The sequence below is a fragment of the Ranitomeya imitator genome, chromosome 2 (genome assembly GCF_032444005.1).
Source record: "Ranitomeya imitator isolate aRanImi1 chromosome 2, aRanImi1.pri, whole genome shotgun sequence".
Classification (NCBI taxonomy): Eukaryota; Metazoa; Chordata; class Amphibia; order Anura; family Dendrobatidae; genus Ranitomeya; species Ranitomeya imitator.
The window spans coordinates 90221900-90237570 of NC_091283.1; the positions used below are offsets into that span (position 1 = coordinate 90221900).

General features: G+C 38.4%; 1 long non-coding RNA gene across 1 annotated transcript in view; it reads right to left on the reverse strand.

Annotated features, from left to right (window-relative positions):
• The window catches only part of LOC138661976 (uncharacterized), a 208009-nt gene that overhangs the window by 19825 nt on the left and 172513 nt on the right, over nt 1-15671 (reverse strand). The window contains exon 2 of the long non-coding RNA XR_011317991.1: nt 6078-6197. This is a non-coding gene — a long non-coding RNA (uncharacterized lncRNA). The remainder of the gene's footprint in view (nt 1-6077; nt 6198-15671) is intronic.

Sequence of the window (15671 nt, forward strand, 5' to 3'; positions counted from 1 at the left end):
TTGGACAACAACTTTTGGGGTCCAATTTCTCCTGTTACCCTTGGGAAAATACAAAACTGGGGGCTAAAAAATAAGTTTTGTGGGAAAAAAAAGATTTTTTAATTTTCACGGCTCTGCGTTATAAACTGTAGTGAAACACTTGGGGGCTCAAAGTTCTCACAACACATCTAGATAAGTTCGTGGGGGGGTCTAGTTTCCAATATGGGGTCACTTGTGGGGGGTTTCTACTGTTTAGGTACATTAGGGGCTCTGCAAACGCAATGTGACGCCTGCATACCATTCCATCTAAGTCTGCATTCCAAATGGTGCTCCTTCCCTTCCGAGCCCTCCCATGCGCCCAAACGGTGGTTCCCCCCCACATATGGGGCATCAGCGCACTCAGGACAAATTGGACAACAAATTTTGGGGTCCAATTTCTCCTGTTACCGTCGAGAAAATACAAAACTGGGGGCTAAAAAATAATTTTTGGGGGAATTTTTTTTTTCATTTTCACGGCTCTGCGTTAGAAACTGTAGTGAAACACTTGGGGGCTCAAAGTTCTCACAACACATCTAGACAAGTTCCTTGGGGGGTCTAGTTTCCAATATGGGGTCACTTGTGGGGGGTTTCTACTGTTTAGGTACATTAGGGGCTCTGCAAACGCAATGTGACGCCTGCAGACCATTCCATCTAAGTCTGTATTTCAAATGGCGCTCCTTCCCTTCCGAGCCTTCCCATGCGCCCAAACGGTGGTTCCCCCCCACATATGGGGTATCAGCGCACTCAGGACAAATTGCACAACAAATTTTGCGGTCCAATTTCTCCTGTCACCCTTGGGAAAATACAAAACTGGGGGTTAAAAAATAATATTTGTGGGAAAAAATTTTTGTTTTATTTTTACGGCTCTGCATTATAAACTTCTGTGAAGCTCTTGGTGGGTCAAAGTGCTCACCACACCTCTAGATAAGTTCCTTACGGGGTCTACTTTCCAAAATGGTGTCACTTGTGGGGGGTTTCAATGTTTAGGCACATCAGTGGCTCTTCAAATGCAACATGGCGTCCCATCTCAATGCCTATCAATTTTGCATTGAAAGGTCAAACGGCGCTCCTTCCCTTCCGAGGTCTCCCATGCGCCCGAACAGTGGTTTACCCCCACATATGGGGTATCAGAGTACTCAGGACAAATTGTGCAACAACTTTTTGGTTCCAATTTCTTCTCTTACCATTGGGAAAATAAAAAATTGGGGGCGAAAAGATAATTTTTGTGAAAAAAAAAATATTTTTTATTTTTACGCATTATAAACTTCTGTGAAGCACTTGGTGGGTCAAAGTGCTCACCACACCTCTAGATAAGTTCCTTAGGGGGTCTACTTTCCAAAATGGTGTCACTTTTGGGGGGTTTCAATGTTTAGGCACATCAGTGGCTCTCCAAACGCAACATGGCGTCCCATCTCAATTCCAGTCAATTTTGCATTAAAAAGTAAAATGGCGCTCCTTTGCTTCCAAGCTCTGTCATGCGCCCAAACAGTGATTTACCTCCACTTATGGGGTATCGGCGTACTCAGGACAAATTGTACAACAAGGTTTGGGGTCCATTTTCTCCTGTAACTCTTGGCAAAATAAAATAAATTGGAGCTGAATTAAATTTTTTGTGAAAAAAAGTTAAATGTTAATTTTTATTTAAACATTCCAAAATTTCCTGTGAAACACCTGAAGGGTTAATAAACTTCTTGAATGTGGTTTTGAGCACCTTGAGGGGTGCAGTTTTTAGAATGGTGTCACACTTGGGTATTTTCTATCTTATAGACCCCTCAAAATGACTTCAAATGAGATGTGGTCCCTAAAATAAAATGGTGTTGTAAAAATGAGAAATTGCTGGTCAACTTTTAACCCTTATAACTCCCTAACAAAAAAAATATTTTGGATCCAAAATTGTGCTGATGTAAAGTAGACATGTGGGAAATGTTACTTATTAAGTATTTTTAGTATTGAAAGATAGGAGACAAAAAAAGCGCAAATACGGTCTTATCCCCAGGATTGTTCTTAATCAATTGTGAGAGAACTGCTCACCTGGTAGTACACAGTACAAGCGTGTAGTTGTCAGCTGCTGCAGATCCACGGGTCGGTGTTGCGACCTCTCAGAACCGTTATAATAAATGAAATGTGGATTACATCTGCGCTGCTGCGACAAATAATAGATCCAGATATACTGTTAGGGTGTTCGGGTGGTTTATTCAACGTGTTTCGAAGCTCAAAGGCTTCTTCTTCAGGAAGTTTCCACACAAAGATATCTTTGTGTGGATACTTCCTGAAGAAGAAGCCTTTGAGCTTCGAAACGCGTTGAATAAACCACCCGAACACCCTAACAGTATATCTGGATCTATTATTTGTCGCAGCAGCGCAGATGTAATCCACATTTCATTTATTATAACGATTATTAAGTATTTTGTGTGACATATCTCTGTGATTTAATTGCATAAAAATTCAAAGTTGGAAAATTGCGAAATTTTCAAAATTTTCGCCATGTTTCCGTTTTTTTCACAAATAAACGCAGGTAATATCAAAGAAATTTTACCACTATCATGAAGTACAATATGTCACGAGAAAACAATGTCAGAATCACCGGGATCCGTTGAAGCGTTCCAGAGTTATAACCTCATAAAGGGACAGTGGTCAGAATTGTAAAAATTGGCCCGGTCCATAACGTGCAAACCACCCTTGGGGGTAAAGGGGTTAATATTGGAGGTCACCTACGTATATTTACTACGATAACTGTATCCATTTTTTCTAATTGTCCTGTCATAAAATTTGCGTACTTGTTTTCATTTTTTACCTTGATTTTTTAAAAAAAACATTGTTGCCACTTCACTTTAATAAAGGCTATTCTACATTTTTCCTCTGTGTGGGTTCACTCCTTTGGCGTTCCATGGTATGGTTGTTGTGGTTGATCCTCATCTTAGTGTTTAGTCACTATCTTTCCACAGAGCACTGATATTGGTCATTTTAGATTTATTATTTTTTTATTATGTTTATATATTATCTTATTTTTTATTGGTGTATCTGTGTTTCCTAACGTATATCCATACTGTGTTCTGCACAGGCTTTTTTCTCTACAACTGGACATGGATTTTAAAGCCAGGGAGATATCCTGGCAGGGACAAATTAATGCAGTGTTCTCCAATGGTGATGTGGCAACTACTACTAATGGTGGTGTTCAATATGATGATTTATATAAAACTATAAAGAATTTAACATATAGGAGAACTCGTTCCTGGTGGAGCAGAGCTTTCCTGGATAACTACATTCAACGGCAATTGATTCCGAGGGGTCTTAGGATACAGTTAGCTCCATCATTTCCTGTCAATGTTGAGGAATTTGCGAATGGAAGGGTATACAGATGGCGCAAACATAACTCCACTGAAACTCTAAGAAATAGAACTGATTCGACCTCATCAAATCTTGGTCTAGGAGGTGTTTCTGGTGCCTCCTCCTCCGCCTCTACTTCAACTTCTATTATATCTACACCTAAACGTAAACTTGAACCACGTTATGTGCCGGCTAAACGCAGCTTCTTGAATTTCTCTGAAGAACCCAGAACTAATTTAAAGGTGATCAATTTAAGCACACATATTTTATCCGATATTGAGATTGACGTTTTAAAAAGGGGATTTATGTTTTGTCCTAGAGCCCAATTTAACAAATTTGAGGCTGTAAAGGACTTACATCTCTTTGCGAGAAAGCTATTGTTCAAATGGCATTTTCATAATGAAACTGTATTACGATTGTTTCCCACAGAGGCGGAGCAGCAGGCACTAGGTATATTGGATGAATTGGCTCAAGAGCATAATGACCCGGTGGGAGGTAAGATCCCTGAATGCATTCGACCAAAATCTAAAAAATTTCCCCCTTTGTCAAGCTGTTCGACCATTGATGTCTTTGTTAAGACTGTAAGTAAGGAATTCGATAGAATCCCTCGCTTTCCAGATCATGAAAATTTAAATAAACATGAAAAATTGGCACTTGAGAGGCTGAAAAGTTTGTCTGATGTGATATTTAAGCCAGCTGACAAAGGGGGAAATATAGTTATTTGGCCCAAAAAACTCTATGAGAATGAGGTATTCTGTCAGTTGAAGGATGGGGTTTATTACAAAAAAATGACGTTTAACCCCTTGGTTAAATTTAAGTCAGAATTACTTGGCATTCTTCGGGAAGCTCTGGACTCAGGTATCATTAATATAGATTTATTTACTGCTCTACAGGTGTCTGAACCAACAATTTCTACACTTTATTTACTCCCTAAAGTTCACAAAAATCAAACCACGCCACCAGGCAGACCTATTATTTCGGGGTGTGGGAATTTTTTGGAAAATGTTAATAAATTAATAGACTCCAGATTAAAACCACTAGTTGAGGAACTACCATCCTATATCAAAGATACCAACGAGTTCCTCAAAAGAATTGATGGATTGCATATAGGCAATGACACTTTTTTAGTGTCTTGTGACGTGGAAAGTCTATATACAAATATCCGCCATAGTGATGGGGTTCAGGCAGCTACACATTTCTTGGGGTCTTCTATTATGCCTAGTTCTATGAGACAATTTACTATACGCCTATTTGAGTTCTCATTATCACACAATTTTTTTTAATCTTTTTAAGGGGTCCCTCTACCTACAGCTCCAGGGCAGAGCTATGGGTGCTTCATTTGCGCCCGCTTATGCAAATCTATTCCTGGGGCTGTGGGAGAGGGACCTCTTTATGTCTGAGACATGGATGAATCGCATCCTAATATGGGTGCGATTCATTGACGATGTATTTTTTATTTGGCAGGGATCAGAGGACTCTTTACATTCCTTTATGTCAGTTTTAAATCATAATAGCTCTAACATACATCTTACATATAAATTCAATTCTAAATTTTTAGACTTCCTTGGTGTATGTGTTTATAAGGGAGAAGATAACTGCCTATATACCAATATTTATAGGAAATCTACAGCAGTAAACTCCCTTTTACATGCTACTTCTTCACACACCCCTGCGATGATACGTTCTATCCCTATAGAACAATTCCTACGGTTGAGGAGAATTTGTTCCAATGATACTGATTTTGAAAAACCAGCTCAGGATCTCAAAGAGAGATTCCTTGAAAGAGGATATAGTAGACGCTCTATTAAAAAGGGATATAACCGTGCCAAAAACACTACCAGACATCAAGCGTTGTACGGCCAAAAGACTCCTAAATCCAATCAAGTAGTTAGGTATATCACCAGATACCATGGGCAAAATGATCTAATGAGATCATGCCTAGCCAAGTCATGGGGAATTCTCAAAGCCAACCCCATTCTGGCCCGATACATTGGTGAGAAACCAAATATCATCTACAAAAGATCCCTGAATTTAAAAGACCATTTGGTAAAGAGCCATTATGCCTATAATCCAATTTTATCATCTTTTTTAACAAATACTAAGCATGCCACTGGCTGTAAATCATGTGGTAAGTGTGTGGCCTGTCCTAACATTGATAAAGCACAGACCTTCTGTAATTCCGAAGGGACAATGAACTATGAGATTAAACAGGCCATAACGTGTACAACTACATCCATCATCTACTACGCTACATTCCCATGTTCGTTAATCTACGTGGGTATGACTACTCGTCAATTGAAAACAAGGGTTCGTGAGCATGTCTTGGGGATAAAAGCTGCTAAGGAGACTGATGATATATCCCTATTAAAAACCATCCCCAAGCATTTTAAACTGAAACACAACTGTGAAGCCTCACTTTTGAGGGTTAAGGGCATCGATAGGATAAGACCTAATGAGAGAGGAAGAAAAGTAAGTACAACACTGGCACAGATGGAAACTAAATGGATATGGGCTCTGAATTCTGTGTCTCCATATGGATTGAATGAAAACCTTAGTTTTGCCCCCTTTTTATAATATATTTTAGGTATATAACTTTGTTTCTTTGTTTTTGAACACCACCTTTTAGTTATACAGCGATTTTATTTTTTTTAATCTCTTTTATGCATTTGTATGTTTTAAGCGGCTTTTATTAATAACAATTATTTATGTATTTTCTAGTTTATCATACTTACATATTATGGCCGGCTTCTTCTTTTTTCCGTTGAATATATGGAATGGACTGGTTGCGTTCTGGTAGAGATGAATCAAGACGGACTGTTCGTGCTCTTCGTCATTCCAGAAGGACATTATTTCTGAAAGAAAATGGACTGATGTTATTATGGATATATATTTTGTCTGTCTTCACATTATTATTTTTTTATTTTTTTATTTTTTATTTTTTCCATTCTTTATTTTTTCCATTTTTTATATAATTTTATTTATTTATATTATTTTTTTTTTTTTTCATTTTTGTTTTTTTCATTTAAGTTATGTATATTTTGTATTCTATACTCCTCCACTATTATATTACTCTTTTTGGCTTACTTAATTTTTTTCATATATGTGTATGTAACAAATATGCACATATAGATTTAGATTTATATATTTATCCTATTTTTCTTCTTTATTCTTTGTTTTTTTATTATTTTTATTTTTATCTTTATTTTTATTATTTTTTGCAGCCCATGTATTAGTAAATACATGATCCATCCTGGGATCAATTACTCATTGTTGCTATGGAGATGTTGTTTAGGTTCTATATTTTCTTCAGTTTTGCCCCAGTCTATTCCTATCTATGGGATAATTATGTGAACGCATTACCTCCGGCGTGTATCGCTGTTTCCCTTGCGACATTCCTGGGAGTGCGCCTGCGCTGTCTGTGTCCTGGAGCCCTGGCATCCGCGTCAATGTTTCTTAGCAACGCCGGGTACTCCGTCCCTGTGCGGGCTGGCACGTGACTAGGACGCTAGGACTTCCGGGTCCTCCTGATGACGCATGCGCCGTTCACACCCGGGTCGTCCCAATGGAACACGATATGATATAAATAGGCCCTTCAATATACAAACGCCACCCCCTGACGAAGGAAGTGTTTCCGAAACGCGCGTCGGGGTGCGCGGTGTCAGGACTTGGTGACTCTCCACACAGGTATTCTGCAGATAGAAATTTTATTAAGTGTCCTTTGCACTTTGCACTTTATCGGTGTATCTTTCTGAGCCTGCAGCGGTGTGCTGCTTCAATCTGCGGCTCTGCACTCATTGAGGTTCATTTCACTGAGCAAATTATATTTTTGCAAATTGCACTTTATTTTTTTCAGCCGACAGTTGTGTGCCTTTCTATCCTGTGGCTCCGCACACTGATATATGTGGCACAGGGAACAATTCTTGTACTTTGCACTATATTTTGGTTCCTTTGAGCCCGCAACTGTGTGGTGTTTGATTACGAAATTCTGCACATATATACTACTGTTCTAATTTTTGGCTCTGCATTTCTGTATTGCCCATCTTTTTGCACAAGTCATTCTTTGCACAATGCACTTTTTTTGAGCCTGCAGCTTGGTGCTTTTCTATGCTGTGGCTCAGCACATTTATATTTTGTATAGTAAAAAAGAAGAATATGTGGCACTCACCCAGAAAAGCTGCTGAATTAAAGTCCTTTATTCATGATGCGATAAAACGGAACACTTTTGGAGAGGCGGCTGGGATTGGGAGATGGTGCTAGGAGGAGGAGAGGTGGACCTGGACCCGTTGAAGCGCATCTGCGCGAAACGATCGTCGTCCACCTCTCCTCCTCCTAGCACCATCTCCCGATCCCAGCCGCCTCTCCAAAAGTGTTCCGTTTTATCGCATCATGAATAAAGGACTTTAATTCAGCAGCTTTTCTGGGTGAGTGCCACATATTCTTCTTTTTTACTATATGGAATGGACTTGATTTTTCTATGTGGAGCACCGCCGTAGTCTGCTTTATCTGTGCTTGCTACACGAATCCTGCGCAGACATTGTGCTGCTTTGCGTCAAAGATTGGGTGCATTTTGAGCCTGGTGCCGTCTATATTCTTTGTTTTGTCACATTTATATTTTGGCACAAGGTATATTTTTTTTACTGTGCACTTTATTCGTTTTTTTGAGCCCGCAACTGTTTGCTGTTTTGGAGCTTCGCACATATGTATTATTGCACAAGTAATTATTGGTAAAAATTTTTTTATATTTTATCTTTATATTTTTTTTTGTTTATAATTTTTTTATATACACTGGTTTTTATTATTTTCTATCTGTATCAATTAATATTGGAGGTCACCTACGTATATTTACTACGATAACTGTATACATTTTTTCTAATTGTCCTGTCATAAAATTTGCGTACTTGTTTTTATTTTTTACCTTGATTTTTTTAAAAAAACATTGTTGCCACTTCACTTTAATAAAGGCTATTCTACATTTGTCCTCTGTGTGGGTTCACTCCTTTGGCGTTCCATGGTATGGTTGTTGTGGTTGAACTTTTTATCGGCAGCAGATAAGGGGCCTTATTCCTCAGCGCCACTTCTGAGAAATAAGTGTATAGCACCCCCAGTGTCTGAAAATCTCCAGAGTCTAAGCTACAGGGGGTATTTGAGACTCTGAATATATGATTTAGATCAGGTTTTACCATCCCCTGTCACATGATCGTCGTCAGAATTTCCATTATGTAGCATACCAGAGGAAAGAGAAATCGGGCCCCGGGTAACTCAGCCATCTTCGGATCCTCCTGCTCTGTCATTTCCTGGCCCTCCACGTCATCTTCCTGGAAGAAAATGGCGGGCGCATACGCAGTGCACCCACCAAGATCTGCCGGCCGGTTTCCGGTAACAATAGATTTTTCCAATTGGTTCAATTTGATCACTGTGATAGACTCTATCACCGTGATAAAAATGAAAAAAAAATAGTAAACCAGTGTGTTGGGGTTAGGGTTCAGTTTATGGCTGTGTTAGGTTTGGATTTAGAATTTTTTTTTAACTGTTTAGGCACATCAGGGTGTCTCCAAATGCAATTTTGCTTTCAAACAGTCAAACATTGCTCCCTTCCTTCTGAGCCCTGCCATGAACCTAAACAGTGGATATCCCCCACATACGATGTCTCGGTGTACTCAAGAGAAATTGCACAACAAATTTTGTGGTCCATTTTCTCCTGGTACGCTTGTGAAAATAAAGTTTGGGTCTAAAGTATTTTTTTTCCGAAAAAGGTAAATATTCATTTTTTTCCTTCCATATTGCTTTAGTTCTCGTGAAGAATATGAAAGGTTAATATACTTCTTGAATGTGGTTTTGAGCACCTGGAGGGGTTTAATTTTTATAATATTGTCATTTTCTGTGATATTGACCCTTCAAAGTCACTTCAAATGTAATGTGGTCCATAGAAAAATGGCTTTGTAAATTTTGTTGGAAAAATGAGAAGTCACTGTTCAACTTTTAACCCTTATAACTTCCTAATAAAAAAAATTATGTTTCAAAATTGTGCTGATGTAAAGTAGACATGTGGAAAGTGTTATTTATTACCTATTTTGTGTGACACGACTCTCGGATTTAAGGACACAAAAATTAAAAATTTGAAAATTGCCAAGTTTTCAACATTTTTGCTATGCCAAATTTCGTTTTTTTTCATAAAAAAACTCAAGTCATTTTGAAGAAATTTTATCACTACCATGAAGAACAATATGTCACAAAAAACATTCTCAGAATTAGTGTGATACGTTGAAGTATTAAAGAGCTATAACCTCATAAAGTGACTGGTCAGAATTGTAAAAATTGACTTAGTCAATAAGTTCAAAATTGGCTTGGTCACTAAGGGGTTGAGGCAGATCATATATATAATTGTATTTTTAAATTGTTTTGTAACCAATAGACTCTACTATCGGAGTAGGCAATCTTATCAAGGGTTCATGTAGATTTCTGTTCAAATCGACCCTAGCACGGACCGCTAATGCATGTATTGGCCATGAGCCTGACAACCTCAGAGAAATATATGAAACTGTGCCACTTAGGTCAATAGAGACTTGGCCAGACCTGGCATTGTGGTCAGAGATCGGACCAATTGGAAAAGACGTCTGCGTAAGCCCTTATATGAAAAATGTCTTTAATCCAGCATCATAAATATACAGCTGTTTTAGGGTAAATGCCCCTTATCAATTGAATACTCCACGCTCAGATGGTCACTATAATGAGACCCTCACCTCCTCCAGGCTGCAATAATGACAAGCACTGCTCTGCACTAAAAAAGAATGAATTTAGTATCCTGCAAATTTGCTCAACTTCAGCCCTAAAATTCTAACTACTTTCTTCTAGTCATTGGATATTTTGGCTTAGGCCTCATGCATTCACCCGACGCAGAAAACTTGCCATCGACATCACTGACATGTATTGCACCCAAAAAAACTGCATGGGGTAATGCATGTCATTAATGTGTGTTTCACCCTATGTGAGCATGTTAAAGTGAACCTGACCCATGCTGCCCAATCCATGAGCAGCATTTATCAGGCACTGGCAATTTGAACTCAGAGGACCTGGAGGAAACCCACACAAACACTGAGAGAACATAAAAAACTACTTGGAGATGTCATCCTTTGTGGGATGTGAAACCAAGTCCCCGGTAGAGAAGGTACAGAAAGAACACATACAACCTGTTTACACTAAAGCATGATGCTAGACCAAAGGCTTTGTCAGTTCATTCTGAAAAGTTATTTGAAGCAAAGGGGACATTTTAGCAATTACTTACTGGAGTTCTAGTAGTCCACATCACATCTGTTCTCTGCAGCCAATCATTCACTAAAGCTTTAGCATGTATGTCACATGAATGCTGAGGCCAGTGATTGGCTGCAATAGTTAGGTGACTCAACACTGGGGTGTCTTCCTTGCAGGACAATTCGGGAATAGTGGACTAGTGTCATTGGGGCAGCAGAGGTTTGAAGTCATAATAATGGATTTTCCTATATTCTATACCTTTCAAATATACTCTGGAAATTACAGAAGGTATCATTAATGTGTCCTAGTGAATTGGACAGATGCATGGTATCTGCTGATCATTGTGACACAACGTTACCGCTCACCTCCTGAGGCAAAAGGGGGCAGTGCCGGACAACCCTTCAACGTTTTTACAGGTAAAAAATAAAAAAAATATGCAGAAAAGCTTTTTATGTATTTAACAATACATAACTGATCTGCTAGAGGCTTATAAAGCAGTAATTAAAAGAAAAAAAATAGGGACATAGACTAAGCAGCAAAAACAGATTTTTTTTCAAGACAATAATCTTGAGATATTTCATTTCAAGATTATTATTTGAGATTAGTAATAACATACCTGCTCAGCTTGCTTTTATTCTATATCTCCTGGGAAAGGGCAAAATATAATTATAGTGATTGATCTGCTAAGCACATCTTTATTAGTTCTAAAAGAAAACCATTGAGAAAAATAATTGGGCTTGCAGGAGTTTTAGTATTATATCAGAAATGATAAAGATGTTGAATCTTACATCTGCTTTTATTATCCGTGTTATTTGACCACTTGAAGTCAGGAATGAATTAAAGGGCAATATTTGGATTTAAAGAAAAATATATTCCCCCTTAGTGACGGAGCCAAATTTTTGAAATCTGACCAGTGTCACTTTATGTGGTAACGACGCTGGAACGCTTCAACAAATCCCAGTGATTTTGAGATTGTTTTTTCGTGACGCATTATACTTTATGATAATGGTAAATTAAGGTCAATATGTTTTGTGTTTATGTATAAAAAATATCAAAAATTTGAGAAAAATGTTATAAAATTAGCACATTTCAAACTTTGAATGATTATCCCTTTAACCCAGATGGCCATACCACAGCAAACCATTAATAAATAACATTTCCCACATGTCTGCTTTACATCAGCACCATTTGTAAAATGTTATTTTATTTTGTTAGCATTTTAGGAGGATTAAAAATGTAGCAGCAATTTTTCATTTTTTCAGGTAAATTTGCAAAATTTATTTTTTTAGGGACATATCCATGTTTGAAGTGACTCATATATTGGGAAACCCCCAAACGTGATACCATTTTAAAAACAGCACCCCCTGACATATTGAAAACTGCTGTCAGGTAGTTTATTAACTCTCCAGGTGCTTTACAGGAATTAATGCAAAGTGGCCTGATAGGAATGAAAATGTGCATTTTTACCACATAAATATCACTAACTTCTGAACAGATTACTACAGCAATCAGACTCTAAGGCCGCTATTTGGTCATGAATTGCCATGGCAAACATCGTGATCTGACGGCACCAATTGGGATAAAGAGGAAGCCCCCACACTCTGTTAAGCATTTATAATGATGTAGTCACTATTGACAGCAGCATCTAGGGGGTTAAACAGATTTGGACGGTGCAAACACTGATCGTGGCTGATACAGCAAGTTGTCAGCTATAATGTACAGCCGACAGCTGCTGGATTGTCACCCGTATGGGGAGGCTATTCTCTTATATCTCAGGTCAGTTAAAAGACGTATCGGCTGTCATTAATGTGTTAAAGCAGATCATATCTATAATTGTCATTTTACATGATTTTTGATTCAAAGGACTTTGCTATCACAATAGACACTTTCATCATAAAACAAAACTATGTGATTAAAGCTCATGCAGACATCTGAGCAAACTTGTCTGAGTATGGACAGCTAATTCATGGACTGCTAATTCATGGTCTCTTGCCTCAGTGAAATCTATGAATCTGTGACGCACCGGTTTTGAGAGCCACAGCTAGGTCAGGCATTGTTGACCAAGAGCAACCAATTTGGATGTCTGCATGAGCTCTTATGAGATATATTTCTTCAGCCCCCTTCACGACATATGACGTACATTTACGTCATAAGTTATGTTCCTGATTTTGATGCAGGCTCACAATCCTCTTTCCCAGTTGGTCATGGCTGATTTAATTAGCCTTCATCTGCTTCTGACAGCAGCATTTAACACCCGCTGGCTAGTTGGCACCCTCATGATGTAATTGCGGGAAACAAATGGGTTGCCATGATAACTAGGGGTCTGTTTCATGATAGCCAGCGTCGAGTAGGTGTTCCTATTAGACTGTGATTTTCGCTATACATAGCAGTGCTATGTACAAGGGATCTGATGATTCCAACTTTAAGTCCTCTAAGAGGACTAACAAATACAGTTAAAAGTGGCAAAAATGTTTTTAAAAATGGGAACAACATAAAATAAACACTAAAGTTCAAATCACCCTCTTTTGCTCTATTAAAAATAAAGCAATTTAAAAAATAAAAAAAAAACTCATATTTGGTATTGCTGCATTTGAAAAAGTCTTATCTAATTTATCAATTTGCAAAATAAATTATTCAGATCAGTATACAGCTTAATGTGGAAAAAATTAAAATGACAGAATTATGGTTTTGGGGAGCAGCAACATTATAAGGGAATGCAATAAGAGGCAATCATAACATCGTATCTATCCAAAAAAGATATAGGTAAATACACCCACTCAGGTTACAAACAACCAGCCTTCGCACAGTCCCATATCCAAAAAATTGAACATGTTATGGGTCTTGAAAAATGGTGACAAAAGTAACAATTTTTTTTTTACAAATATCCACATTTTTTTTTTAACACTTAAATGAAGTTTGGTATCTGTGTAATCATACTGACCAGAAAAATCATATTTCCCAGTCAGTTTTACCATAAAGTGAACATGATAAATAAAAAAAAATAAGAAAACTGTTGAGAAATTGTAATTTTTTTTTCAATTTCAACACACTTGGAATTTTTCCCAGCTTTGCACAATCAGATGATAAAATGAATGGTGGCATTCAACAATACATTTCATACCGCAAATAAGCAAGCCCTCATCTAGTTACGTAAATGGAACAATAAAAATGTAATGGCTCTTAGAAGGAGGGAAGGATAAAATGAAAAAATGGAGCTGGCATTGGGGGTGAAGGGGGTAATTTAGCACTATTAAAATACAGCTGTTTTAGGGTAATTTTCTCTCATGAGTTCAATACTCCATACTTAAATGGTCACCATAATGAAACTCTGATCTCCTCCAAGCCACAATAATATCAAGCCCTGCTCTGCACTAAAGATGAGTGAATTTGTCATAAGCATGGCATATTTGCTCAAATTCTACCAGGAAATTCTATTTATATAAAATTTATTAATTATTTGCAAATTGAATGAGCCCTGATTGCCCTTAAAAAGGTTACTTATTCTGCTCTTAGACCTTCTGACTCTAAAGCATAATCAATGGATGGACTAAAATGGGGTTAAAAACAGTATATTATAATTATCATGGTGTGCCTCACCTATCTCTATAGCTTCTATCTGGTCCTTTTTTGGTTTCACAAGAGCCCCATTTTTCTCCTGCATCAGTCTACTTCTTTAATATTTTCATGTGCTTCATCACTAACTAGGATTATACAAATGTTCTGATGCTGCATTGAAATACATTTTGAGACTGCGAATTCATACTGCAAATTGCTTGCAATTTAAATGCTATCAACACTATTATAACCAAATAGGTAATTAGAGAAAGGAAGTGAGATTTGTCACCTCCCAATGCTCTACGTAGTATCTAAAGGATTGGTCATGGGTGGATGAGCATATTGATTCATAACTAGTCAAATTTGTTAACAAGTGGATAAAAATGTTCATAGAAGTCTGAATTCCAGAATTCTTTACTGGACCAGGAAGGAGTTAAAAATAATTAAAGATTATGCTATGCTGTCTAAGGCCCGCCCACTCAACATCTGTACTGCCACCACAGCATCCTGTCAGTCGTCTGCTTACTTCTTCTGGTCATCTGATGTTTTGGCATGGATAAGGCTTCATGCATCTACCTCATGTGTTGCACCCTAAGAAACTGAATGGGGTAATGCATGTTACTAATTTATGTTGCACCCTATGTGAGCATGTTAAATGGAATCTGACAGGTAATGCATGCTGCCAATCCATAGATAGCTTGCATCAGGCACTGGCTGTATGAAATCAGCCAAGTGTGCTTTATTCTTAACTGGTGCCGCGCTGTCATGGGGGTATTGGGTAGACTAAGGCTGGTTACCCGGGTCCCTGCATTATCCCTCAGACTAGGGGAAACCCTGTCTGCCCCTCTCCCAGAATTTAAACTGATGGTGTGCTTGTCTGGGCCGCCAGGCCTGGCCCTAACTCCTGTTTCATCCCTATGCTGAAACCACCACCCGCCACCCAGTGAAGAGACCACACACCAATCCCTCACAGAAAGCACAGACAGGGAAAACTAAAAACGCACCACGCAGCAAGCACACAGGAAAATACAATAATGTGCACAGGGCAAAACAAATACAAATATAGGAAGGAGAAATATAACAACGGATCATACACCACCAGATACGATATTACTTCTCCAAGACCACCAATCCAGACCGGAATCACTAGGCACGAGGCACAAGCTATAATCGGCGACGCCCAAAGTCCAGCAAGACTATTTAAAGGCCATGGGCATAACCCAACCTCCAACCTGATTACCAACTAAATTAACCCCGAGAAACCTGGATAAAGTCTAGCCGGCGCCACTGAGTGTCTAGTGGACGTAAATGGAATTACCGCTGTCTGTCGGATGCCCTAGTGTGAATAGCGTCCGACATGACACGCGCTTCAGAGAAAAGTATACTTTAAATGTTGCCGAGGACCAAGATCGTGCTGTAGACTAGTCGGACAGGTGGGTCCCGCATTGCTTCTATTCACCTGCTACCCTAGATTGACAGGTCTCTGCTAATACACAGAAACTTGTGAATTCAGGTCAGTGTGC